This window comes from Asparagus officinalis, chromosome 4, assembly GCF_001876935.1.
Source record: "Asparagus officinalis chromosome 4, Aspof.V1, whole genome shotgun sequence".
NCBI classification, from domain to species: Eukaryota; Viridiplantae; Streptophyta; class Magnoliopsida; order Asparagales; family Asparagaceae; genus Asparagus; species Asparagus officinalis.
The window spans coordinates 34,393,145-34,407,267 of record NC_033797.1 but is presented as its reverse complement, the minus strand read 5'-3'; positions in this window follow the sequence as shown (position 1 = coordinate 34,407,267).

Here is a 14,123-nt window from a genome sequence, read left to right as displayed (position 1 = left end):
TGCTTAAGAAAGAGGTCTTCTGTAGCTACCAAACTCAATACCAGTCTAATGGTTTGGAGCTTCACAACAGGGAAAAATATCTCCGTGTAGTCCACTCCTTCCCGCTGTTAAAATCCCTTCACTACTAATCTGGCCTTGAATCTCTTGCTTCCATCACTCTCTTGCTTGACCCGGTAGACCCATTTGTTATGTAAGGCCTTCTTCTGTGCAGGTAGCTGGGCTAACTCCCATGTCTCATTAGTGAGTAGAGAATCTATCTCCTCCTACATCGCATGCTCCCACTGCTGAGACTCACTCACTTGCATTTCCTCTTCATAGTACTCCGGCTCACCGCTATCTGTCAATAATAAGTAGTCAAGAGATAAAAGATATCTGGGATTTGGTTTGGGTACCATGTATGACCTCATAAGCTTCATGCCCTGGTTAGTTTCTTCTGCACCTGGAGCCTCCTCTGTTCTGTGCTCAGAACAAACATCATCACCCCTATCTGGAAGTTCCTCTATATCCATGTACCCGGATTCACCTGCACCCGAACTGCTGCTCCAACTACTTTGGCTATCCTTGGCATTTTTCCTATTCTTGTACATCACCTCCTCATTGAATATCATGTACCTGCTTCTTATGATCTTCATGTTCTTCTCATCCTAAAGACGATACCCGAACTCATCAATACTGTATCCAATGAATGTGCACTTCCGTGACTTAGCTTCTAGCTTGTCTCTAACATGGTCACTGATATGAACATAAGCCGCGCAACCAAATACCCGTAAGTGTGAGAGATTGATCTTCTTTCCACTCCAAACCTCCTTTGGAATCCCAAAATCTAATGGAACTGATGGCCCTGATTAATAAGGTAAGCTGTTGTATGCATCACATCCGTCCAAAATATCTTAGGCAGACCTGCATGTAATCGCATGCTCCTGGCACGCTCCGTCAAGGTCTTGTTCATCCTCTCTGCAATGCTGTTTTGTTACGGCGTCCCTAGAACAGTCCTCTCTAAACGAATATCATTCGTAGCGCAGAACCTTTTAAACTCATCCGGCTCGTATTCTCTACCATTGTCTGATCTCAGATACTTCACCTTCAGATCTGTCTCGTTCTCTACCATGGCCTTTTACTTCTTAAAGATTCCAAACACCTCTGACTTGTGCTTCATGAAGTAGATCCACACCTTCCTCCAGTGATCGTCGATAAAGGTGACATAATATCTCGAACCGCCAAAAGAAGACACACTGGCTGGACCCCATACATCGGTATGAATCAACTCTAGCTTCTGAGCCTTAGATGGCCTTCCACCTTTCTGGAAACTAACCCTCTTCTTCTTCCCAAAGATGCAATCTTCACAAACCCCGACTTCTACGGCGTTGATCCCGGTTAGCTTTCCATGTGAATGTAAGATCTTCATCCCCTTCTCGCTCATGTGCCCTAGCCTATTGTGCCACAGATCTATACTCTCTTTTTCAGCTGTAATTGCGAGGGTGTTACTCGCATATAAGGTGAGGTAGAGAGTTTCTAGTTTGTTGCCTCAAGCAACAACCATCGTACCGTTGGAGATTCTCCATGAATCCCCTATGAATATCGAAACATAGCCTTCTGCTCTAAGCTGTCCCACCGAAACAAGATTCCTCTTCAGCTTCGACACGTGCCTCACGTTCTTCAAGGTCCACTTAGAGCCCTTTTATCTAAATCTGCACTTCATACTTTCTAACAATATTACATGGCTCGTTATTCTCCAAATATACTTTTCCAAAATCTCCTGCTACATAATTCTGAAAGAACTTCTTGTTAGCAGTGGTGTGGAAAGAGGCTCCTGAGTCGATGACCCAAGAATCCGAGTCGCTATCTATAGTAAGGATCAAAGCATCCTGCACGATATGAGCCTCCTGCTCACCCGCATCCTTCTTTGAACTCTTGCAGAGTGAAGACATATGACCCTCCTGGCCGCAGTTCCAAGACTTCCCTTTAATAGGTCTAACATTTGAGTTCGACCTCTTCTTCACTGATTTTGACCGATTCTTATTCTGGTTTCCTTTCTTCTGGCTTCTGCCTCTCTGTTTGAAATTTAGAGCTGAACCTGAACCTTCTGATTCGGACGTTTTCCTTCTAACCTTCTCGGATAGAATTATACTAACAACCTCACTCAGCTTTAACTTGTCCTTCCCCGTCGAATTACCGATTGTCATCACACAACCTGCCTAACTATTCGACAACTGCGATAGAATCAATAGGGTTTGCACTTCGTCATCAAACGTGATGTCTACGGAGATGAGTTGATTAACAATCGTGTTGAACTCGCTGAGGTGCATCGTGAAGAACCGTCCTTCTGCCATCTTGAGGTTGAAAAGAGTTTTGACGAGATGCACCTTGTTTGTTGTCGACGATTGCTCGTACATCTTCGTGAGCGCTTCCATAAGCCCCACCATCGTCTTCTCCTTTAATATGTTGTGGGCTACTGATTTGGCGAGTGACAACCGGATTTACCCTAGAACCTTCATATCTAGTATCTCCTAATCACCATCTGACTCCTCTTTTCTTCTGTCCCATCTCCTTGCCCATCAACGGACGATACAAGTCTTTCTAGTATAGATAGTCCTCCATTTGTGACTTCCAGTAGGCGAAGTTTGAACCGTCAAACTTCTCGATCTTTGATTTGATTTCTTCTGCCATGGCTTTCACACAAATTGCTAAACGAAGCTCTGATACTAGTTGTTGGAGAATCCAAAATAATTAAATCAGATCCTTGCCCTTCCGGACCTTGTGTTGAAAGTAGGAAAGTAGAAAATTCACCACAAATAAAAATCAAAACTTATAAAGAAGATAAAAGAGACGAACACACAGATTTAATGAGGTTCGGCAACATGCCTACATCCTCGGGAGCCACACCACATAATTTCTTTATTAACTAAAGAAGAATTACAAGCTCTCAAACTAGGGTTTTATCTCTCTGAGATTCTCTATCTTTTCTGTAGTCAAAAACTCTCTTCTTTCGTGCTCTATTAAACCCTAAAATGTTTGGGTATTTATATCAAACTCAGCCCAAACAGAATTCCTAAACAGTTTAGGAAACTATTAAACAGCGTCGCGGTCGACCGCCAAGTTCCCGCGGTCGACCGCCAAGTTCCCGCGGTCGACCGTGAAAATCGACAGAGCCTAGAAAAGTTATAGGGTTTGGCGCGGTCGACCGCCACGCCAGGTACGATCGACCGTGATGAAAAGACAGAAACTAAAATCCTACAGGGTTTGTGCGGTCGACCGCCACGGTCGACTGCGATTAGCTCCAGACTCTCCTGAGCTCCTGTGCATGTTTGCGGTCGACCGTCGCAAACTCGCGGTCGACCGTGGATTAGTCTGATAGTTTTCTTCCTCGTTCTGATTCCAGCTCCAGCTTCGACTTTGGGTCAACACTTTAGACTAACACCCTGATAGTTGATAAATCAAAAGGAAGCAGATCCTTACACACACGTTAGAAGGCCGAAGATGATCTCCCTAGCGTGCTCTCCGACGTTAAAGTCAGTGATAGATTAAGTAAGTTTGGTAAATGCACAATCTAGTTTTAGGGCATTATTCAGCATACCTTAGTATACTGGGGTTGTCCACTATGTATAGAGAATTTCTAGGAGCATGTTGGTAATTCGACCGAGTCGATGCAGTCAGTCAATCAGACTACAATTTACGCGTGTCGTCGGTCAATTGAATGAGTCATATTTGCATTTAATGTGATATTGACAGAATGGCAGAAATGCTGGCATCGTCGGAGGAGTCATCACGAGTCATCATGAGTTCGACTCGAGAAATCATAATGACTTTGGCTATGCATTAAATGCGATGGTGAATGGGCGGTGAATCATGGGCGCCGACTAGCCATGCATTAAATGAGAATGATGTTTGTGAAACTGATAGCTCATGTCGTTGTTTGAGACATTTTCTAATAAAGTCCGACCAGAATACACGTTTCGTTTCGGATTCATATTCTATTAGCAGATCTCAACCTGAAGACTTCTTTCATCTTAGGCTTGGACTGTTTGAGAAATCGACGATGCTCACATCCAGGTGGGGTCTTCATATTATAGGACTCGACTAGTTAATTATGACGTGTGGTCCACTCTCAAGAACTCATTAGATTTGGTAATTTTCATGAAACAACACTTCACAAGTTGCCAAATAAAAGAGTTTGATGATTTTTGAACACAAAGCCAAGTCTCAAAATTTATATTCCCTCTTATTTCACTTGAAATTTGAATTTAGAGTATAAATCTACATCCGCGATTCAATTCTCGCTGTAACTTGAGAGGTTTGGTATAGTGAAAGAGTACTATGAAATGATGTTAATATTCTTTGAGGCGACAGTTTGATACTCCAAAAAAGAATTATGGAGTACCGATAGCACGTCTCGTAAATAATTACCGTAAAAGCTCATTCTAATCCTATATTTAATATTTAAGGGATAGAGTAGTTACGAGGTGTTCCACACCTAAAGTCGTAAATAATTTGAACTTCTAACAAAGTTTATGGCTGTTTTAAGAATTAGACGTGAGGATTAAAACTGTTTTCATATTAGATAGAATTCTAGAACTAACAATTTACTTTATCTATCCTATGTTGCATTTTTCTCTCCTTTCAAATTCAGCGTTTATTGCTATCTAAATTTTGTTTTATGTTTGCAATTTTAATCCTTTCCACTCATATTCCTTGGGAAAATTAAAAATGAATTGTCGTATTTTTTTCTCTTTTAATTTTCTTTCTAATTAAGTTTGAAAAGATCAAACTTATCTCATATAGCATAATGCAAAATTTCAACTAAATTGATGACTTAGATATTTCTTTTCCTCCTTTAATAAATCAAGTAAATAAGAAACTTCAATTTTTGGATAAAATACAGGAGAAGTGAAAAGAATGGCATAGTACTATGCAACTTTAGTTTATTTTTCAAGATGATATATTGCCATCTAACTTTATTTTGGCTGATATCCCAAAAAGTTTGATAGAAAAAAACTCTAAAACAAAGATTATTTATAAATTCAGAAATTTGGCCAGTCTCTTATAGTTAGAGCAACACCATAAAAGAGCTTGCAAATTTATTGAGGTTGAGGACAGCGTGTTTGTTGCTGAGGCGGAGTGAGGGGAAACTGAACAGTTTTGGAAGATAAAGCGAAAACAAAATAGGATTTAATATTAATGGTTTTTTAGATGTTAGTCCCTTTAATAGCAAATTAGTCCCTCAGTTCTTGAAAATTACATATTGGTACCTTAAATATTCAATTATTGTATATCGATCCTCAAAATTTAGAAATTACATATTAGTCCCTCAAATCCTACAGCGCATGCAAAATGGTCCTTGAACTTAAATCACATTAGATTTGGGGGGAATAGTCCACCAAACCTAATGGTTGGAGGAAAAGTGACTATTTTACCTCACTACAATATTCACCAACACATTTTTAATAGGTTTAAGCACAATACGTGCTTAAAATAAATTCAAATTTACTTAAGTTCTTCTTCTCCAATGATTAACAAGAAATTCTAGCACATAGTTGACCTTCACAGTGTTGAAATATCAGAGTTAGAGGCAATTCGGTGATTATAAATTTTGGGTTAAGATTTAACTCAACTTTGATTAGTTTTTTAACTAAAATACTAACTGAACATGGACCATTTTGTAAGAACCTATAAGGTTTGAGGGAGTAATATGCAATTTGTAAGATTTAGGGGACTAAGATGCAATTTGAAGATCTGAGGGGCTAAGTTGCAATTTCTAAGATTTGAGAGACTAATATCCAATTATTAAAGATTTAAGGTACTAATGTCTAAAAACGCTAATATTAAGTAGAAAGGACAAGAATGCCCTTCCCTATTTACATCCCTTTTTTATTTTATAACAATTAAAAATTAAAAACATGGTATTTTAGGAGTACCAAAGCATCCTCTCTTCTAGATTATTGATGCATAACCACTATTTAAGATCCATTTAACTTCCAAATAATCTAGTTTCTCTCCAAATAGAAAACATCTTTTAGGAAAATAGCAAAAATTTCCTCACACTTGAAAAAAAAATTACACTTAGAAAAAACATAAAAATACATGAGCGCCCTTGATTTTTGGAATCTCAACATAAGAAAAAATAAAAGAAAAATGCGCTCAAGAAATTTATTTCCTCAACAATTCAACTGTATTTTATGTAGGGGTGTCCAAAAAGCCCGGAGCCCGGGCCTGGCCCGGTGTCCGGCCCGGGCCCGGAAACCCGGGCAAAACCCGGGCCCGGGTCGCCGCTCAACATAAGAAAAAATAAAAGAAAAATGCGCTCAAGAAATTTATTTCCTCAACAATTCAACTGTATTTTATGTAGGGGTGTCCAAAAAGCCCGGAGCCCGGGCCTGGCCCGGTGTCCGGCCCGGGCCCGGAAACCCGGGCAAAACCCGGGCCCGGGTCGCCGTTGACGAGCCCTGTCCGGGCCCGGCCCGGGCCCGGAACAGTGCCCAAATTGGGCACTGGGGCTTCGAATGGCCGGGCCGGCCCGGCCCGGCCCGGGCCGAACGGTCACTTTCGTGACCGTTTTGGTCGGGCCGGGCCGGTCTGGCCCGGCCCGGCCCGGGTCAAATCCTTTTGACCGTTTTGCCCCTTAAAACGGTCAAAAAACGGCTATTTTTCGAGGGTTTTTTGGTCATTTACCTAGGGGGCTGCTTCTATAAATAGAGGGGGGGTTTCAATTCATTTTCTCACAACAAAACTCATCTATTTCTCTCTCTACTACTCTCTTATACAATCTTATACTATCTCATACTAATATACTATCCTATAATCTTTTGTATTTTCTAATACTTCCAACAAATGGCTTCTGGGTCTGATTATGAAGAGCAACATGCAACTCCTACCGATCCAGAGATGAGTCCTCCTACAACAACTCCTCATCCTACCGGTGTTAATCCTGAATCTGGTGGCGACGAATCTACGGCACCAAGAGCTCCAAAAAGGCCGAGGTCTGATGTATGGAATTTTTTTGAGAAGATAGACGTCACCAAGGATGAACACGGTAGGATCATCTCTCAGAATGCGAAATGTGCGTTGTGCGGCCAGATATTCAAAGCTCATCATAAGAGCGGCACCAACCATCTCAAACGGCATATTGAAAAACACAACAAAGGCCAAAATCTACAAGGTGATATCCGGCAGTCTATGCTTTCCCAATCATCCTCTTCAGGTACCCTCGGCAGTTGGAATTATGACGCTGCCCGAGCCCGGAAATGCGTAATCAGGTTTATTGTTCTTAAAAACCTTCCTTTTAAATTAGTAGAAGATGATGAATTTGAAGATTTATTTAGAGATGGTTTTTATCCTGCATTTACAAAATTTTCTCGTCAAACCTGTCAACGTGATATTTTAAAATATTATGTTGAGGAACAGGGAAAAATAATTTCTTATTTTAAAAATTTAAACTGCAAATTTTCTTTAACTTCTGATATTTGGTCATCTAGAGTGCAAACTGGTTATTTATGTATAACAGCACACTGGATTGATGAAAGTTGGAAAATGTTTAAAAGAGTTGTTTCTTTTATTGCAATTGAAGAGTCACACACTGGTATTAATGTTGCAAATTTAATTGTTGAAGAACTTATGAAACTAGAAATTGATCAAAGAATATTTACTCTTTCACTAGATAATGCAAGTAATAATAATGTAGCTGTTGATTTTCTGAAAATAACTTTGTCATTGCCATGTCATGGTGAGCTTTTTCATGTTAGATGTATCTGTCATATTTTAAATTTAATTGTTCAAAGTGCATTTTCTGAAATTAAACCCATGATAGAAAAAGTTAGAACAGTTACTAATATGCATAATGCTTCTGAAATGAGAATTAAAAGATGGAAACAATGTTGTAAAAGAAAAAATTATAAGCCTAGACTAATTCCAAAAGATGTTGACCATAGGTGGAATTCCACCTATGCAATGTTATCTGTAGCAATAGAATATAAAGAAATTATAAATGATTTTATAAATTTTTATGCTTCTAGTTCTAGCTCTGGTAGTGCTTATGGAATAACTGAAGATGAATGGACAGTTATATGTAAATTAAATGAGATGTTACAAGTTTTTTATGATGCTACTATGTTATTATCTGGTTGTTATTATCCAACTATTACTTTAGCTGCTTTACAAATTTTAAATATTCAAAAATTTTTTGCAAAATATCGTATGGATGATACTTTTGGAAATATAATTTTTCAAATGGAGAGTAAATTTAATAAGTATTTTAGGCCTATTCCTCATATTTTTGGTATTGGTGTTCTTATTGATCCATGCTTGAAGGAAATTGGCCTTCGAAGTTTGTTACAATCATTGTATGGTGGACAGATTATAGACTTAGATGATGGATTCACCCTTACTGCTACTACTCATTATTTAGCTATTAGAAATTATTTTCAAACCTTATATGATGAGTATGCAGCTAGATATGGTGTAGCTACACAACAGTCTTCAGCTTCGGCACCTTCAGCTTCGAGCACAGGTCGAGGTAAAAGTGTAAGTTTTGATAGGTATGCAATGGTAGCTGAACTAACTGGTGGATCTGGAACTTCATCAGGATTAGAGGTTTCTGAAATAGACGAATATTTATCTGCTTCCTTAGTTAAATGTCAAGGAAATGCTTTAGATATTTTGCAATGGTGGAAAGTATATGGATCAGTTTCATATCCTATACTTTCCACCATAGTTCGTGACTTACTATCAGTGCAGGTTTCGACTGTAGCCTCGGAATCCGCTTTCAGCACAGCAGGACGTTTGATCGACGACCACAGGACATGCTTAGATCCGTATACTGTACAAGCGGTGATGTGCTTACAGGATTGGTGGAGATACGAGAAGCGAACACAAGGCATCGAACGGATTGCTATGATTGAAGATAAATTTGAAGAGTTGGGACTAGCAGATAGATATAATGATTAGATAATATTCATAAAATTGTAATTTTTATTTCTTAGCTTTAAATTTGAATTAAATTATTTCGAAAAAAGTTGCAAATGATAGTGATATGGGTGAGTAGGTGCCAACCTAGTTGGGATGTACTCATCTATTGTGATGCGACGAATTTCGAAATAAATTTATACTTGTAAAGGATTTACCGATTATTAATAAAGAAATTATTTTTATTATTTTTTGTACTTATAATTTATGTCATTTCATTTCAAGCTATTAATTAAATTTATGACATTTTTTATAATAATTTATGGTTTATGGTTTTGTTAAAATTAAAAAAAAAAATTCTAAAAAAAAATCAAACCGGGCCGGCCCGGTGTCCGGTCCGCTCAGGCCCGGACCACCCGGGCCCGGGTCCGGGCTTGGGTTTTGCCCGGCCCGGGCCCGGTTTTCCGGGCCGGGCCGGGCCGGGCCGGCCCGGATGGACAGCCCTAATTTTATGTTATGTACGCACAGCGTGCACTAAGATACTAGTAAATGTTAAAATAACTTCAAAATGAAATAAGAGGGGTTAAGCCCTTCAATACCAAAAAACTATCAATCCATGCCTATGTTCCTCCATTTACAAAAAAATGTAAATAACCATTTTCTTCCTAACATTTAAAAAATGACTGATATACTCACTGTTGGATAATTAACTAGATAAGTCAGTTCTTCTTTATTCATAAAACATACGCTCACTGTTATCTACAATATTAGGATATTTTAGGATCTCAAGTGATTATCATCCAAGCAATTGCTAATGATCACACAAATCCCTCCGCTCTTAGTAACGCATAGTACAGAAATATTTTATTAAAAAAATTCATTGCTTTTCCTACTGATCCCCATCTCACACAAAACACCCCCACAAAAAAAAAAAAAAAACAAAACAAAACATCAATATCCGTGTACGGTAACATGAGGCTCAATTTTATCTCCGTTAATGCATGCGCAAAGACAGCAGGCCAGATTCTCCCAGTTGATTTTTTTAACCCCAGTCTCAGTTTACTTCCACGGATTAATTAATTTCCACTCGCATAAAACGATTCTTTTCTTTATACTTTTATAATTGTATATACAGTGGTCCTTACATAATCCCAAAAGCCTAAACTCTCCCAATTTCCCCCATCGTAGCACGTAATACGGCCTCACCAATATTTTCACTGCACACGTCGTGTCTACCAAAGCCGATCTACATTATTATAAAGATACGCCGTCACCGTATTTCCCTCTAAATTTAAATAAATTGGGATTTTTCGATATTGGTCCCCCATCTACATTATTATAAAGATACGCAGTGTATCCCCTAAATCATTAAGTGTTGTGAGATTTGGTCCCCAAAATCATCATATTTCGAAATTACTTCCCCAACCCTTGCCTACTCTGTACATATTTTAATTTATTTACTTGCGTTTATTACTCAAGATACAATTATTTGGTGCTCACTGAAGGGACTAATTCGAAAACAGTTACAAGATGCTGGGATTAATTAAAAATATAAAAATGTTGGGTTCTGTTACGATGTTCTCATTCGCTAAAGCGCAAGATTATTGCAAAGCAACAGACAAGTGTGCTATGTGCTATGCCCCAACCAACTTGTCGTCTCCCTTTTGTCGAAGATGACTCACCATGAATCCACTTGACCATTTGCCAGACGCCTTACGAAACCGACTCGAAAGACGTTACTTTTCGCCAAAGGCAAATGACATCTTCTGTCTTGAGCTTATCCTCGTTGATAACGTGTCAACATCGCATTTAATGCATGACAGACGCATCATGCCTCTCGCCTCGGTAGCCTTCATGACTCATCAGACCATGTGGGCCCTACCACGCCTCCAATCACTTCCATTTAATGCCGAAGTGATCTTTCCTTCAGTCGCCAGCAGACACCTATAAAATAGAGATTGACTCAGCTGTCAGCCAACACTTCGCCACAGCCCTCCTGTGCTCGACCGAAGTGACCAATCTACCCTTATATCTTAGGTATAAATACAACTACTATTTTAACTCGCAAGGGACAGAATTATGAATTCTGATCCAAATTCTCTAATTCTGCAAAATCATACTACACAACAAGAACTCACTTAGTTCTTCTTTTTTCCACTCAAGTTCACCAGCTAACTTGACCGTCGGAGAAACCACGGGGGAACCAATCATCGCCCTCTTACGTGTTTCTACATGTGCAGATCTTTTGACCACACAATTTAAGAACTGGACATAAAGTGAGGGAAGAAAGCAGTCCCTCATTAATATTCAACAACCTCATCTAATTCTGGATGCAACTGACTATGTGATCATATAAATCATCAACAGTTTGGCGCCCACCGTAGGGCCTTTTCATTTTCTTCTTCTTCAAAAAAAAAAAAACATGTTAGGCCCTGAATATGAGACCGATCTGTTCACCTAGAACAACATAGGAGTTGTATCAGTCAAGTAAAGCGGAGTTTGGAGTTGTATCACTCAAGTTAAGAAGAGTTTGGTTTTGGCTGAGAGGAATCGACATAGTCATATTCCTCAATAGCCTTAGCAACCATTTTGGGAGTATTTATCAGCTAGCCATCTATAGGATGGAGGAGCTCCCATCACCTTTAAAGCTTCCTCCAGGGAAGATCAGCTCCTGGTTGTCTTTTTAAAGAGGACAACTCCGGTTCCTCGTTGTCTTTTTAGAGACTAGTCTGGCTTCTTGATTGCCAAATCATAAGAACAACAAGAGAATGTCTCCCTCCTTCGCTAGGATAGCCTCTATTCTAGAGCCCTCAGCTTTCAATGATATTGAAGAGTTGCCTAGTATCCTATGGTCGTATCGCATGACCCACAAGAACTTGACCGGGGAGACGCCATTCAAGCTAGCTTATGGTGCTGAAGCAGTCACGCCCGTCGAAGTAGACATGCCGACCATTCGGTTATAGCACTTTGACGAATACACGAATTCAACAAGACTCCAAGTCGGCCTCGACCTCCTAGAAGAAACTCGAGAGAAAGCGCTCCAGACCCAGGTCACCAATCAGCAGTGAATCGCCTGCTACTACAACAACAAAATCCGAGATTCAATGCCGGCTACCTAGTTCCCCGCGAAGCTGCTTTCAACAAAGATACTCGGAAAGATAAGCTAGCACCCAACTGGGAAGGCCCCTACACAGTCCTAAAGGAGCTGTGAGCCGACACCTACCGACTTAGGGTCCAAGACGGGAGAGTCCTCCAGCATCCCTGGAATATCAAGCACCTACGGCGTTATTTTTGATAATTCTGTAAATTTTATTTGATATTAATGAAATTTTTATTGAAACTGACTTGATTTCTGTATTGCGTTTTGTAGGTTGTCTTAAAATCATACCAAGATAGCTAATACTCATCAAACACAAATGATGGAAGTTACAACCTGACGACTTCCATACCAGCAATCTGATAAAGAAAGTTACAAACAAATGACTTTCGCATCAACAAAGGAAGGCTACAATTAGAGTATTCTCACGTAGATCGAGAAAGGTTATAATGTAACGACCTTCGTGACAATTAATGAAAAGCTCTGATTCAACAGTCTTTACAATCAACAGCAAGAGTTATAATCTGACAACTCTTAAGCTAAAGCGAAGATTACAGAATAATGATCTTTGTGACGCTATGCTAGAAGTGATTACAAGTTAATAATCTATTCAGTCCAAGGTACAGAACTCATCTTTGCAATGAAACACAAATACCCGCGTTCCAAAGCCAAAGCAACGCAGCTCTAATTCAGCTACAAATGCAGCTCCAAATGCTACAAATGTAGCTTCAACTCAACTGCCAACGCAACGCATGTTCGGCCATAAACGCGGCCTCTGGAAGCTACCAACGCAGCTTCCATCCGCTGCCAAACGTAGCTCTTAAATGCTGTCAACGCAACTTCTAACCACTGCCAATGCCGCTTAATTCAGCTGCTAATGCAGCTTCCCAATACTGCGTTCAAACGCAAGGTTCATGCCCAGCAATGCAGAATTTGCGTTTGACCTATTCAAACGTGATCAAAACAGTTCCGAAAACCATTTTTTACCTACGATCTGGGTAGTTGTTTAAAGTGAGTTGCTATATCCGATTAATGAGGTAACTAAACCCCCATTAAGGAGCAGATTAAGGGGATGGTGATACCCCTTAATCCCCATACAAATATCAACAAACTCAACTGAGTTGGGGATCAATTCTGCGGAGGTCATATCAGAGATTGAGCTTTGAATTGGATTTCTTAAAACATTCTTTTGCAACAGAGAGTTTTGATACTTGGCTATTAACCGATTTACGATTCAAACAACTCTTTGCATAGAGTTTGAACTCGTTCTGAGTTCTTAAAACTCGTTAAGTTTTCATCCAATCGTTCCAGTAAAGAAAGACGTACGGATCGTTAACGGAAAGCAAACTCAACGCAAGCATTCGATGGAAGTATTTCATCGCTACCGTGAAGGACCTATAATTAAACAAAGGGGAGAATTTACAGCAATTCTCTTCTCTTTTGTAATCGAGAATTTAAATTGTAATCGAGATTGAGAGAGTTGTAAACATTATTTTTCTAAGCAGTTAGAGGGATAAAATCAAATTCAATTCTTTCAATTTTCTTATAGCTAATTTTCCAACAAACATGTTTCCATGGTGCCCAATCTATGCAGGAACACTAAGAGCTTGGTACCTTTTCAGGAATAAACCTAAGGTACTCACCATATGGTTGACTCCCACGGTTGTCTCTCGACCATTATGGTTATATTAAAGACTTAGGTGCCTATGTAAGTTCTGAGCACCTAAACTCAGGGTTGTCATATTACTACGGGCCAGGTGTCCAAACGGGTCGACCCGGCCCTATCCGAAAAATCAGGTCCGTGCTAGGCAAAATCAGAGCCCGGACCCGGGCCTAATTGGCTAGGGCCGGGATGGTTTTTTTGTTTTTCAAAATTTTTTCTCTTTAAATTTTCAATAATACATAAAAAAATTATACAAAATTTTAATAAACAATAATATTATTAATCACTTGAAATTACATAAAATTTACAAATACAAAAAAATATAAAAATAACTTCTTTATTAATAATCAGTAAATCCTTTATAATTATAAATTTTTTTTCGAATTCGTCGTATCATAATAGATGAGTACATCCCATCTAGGTTGGCACCTACTCACCTACATTACTATCATGTGTAACTATTTCTAA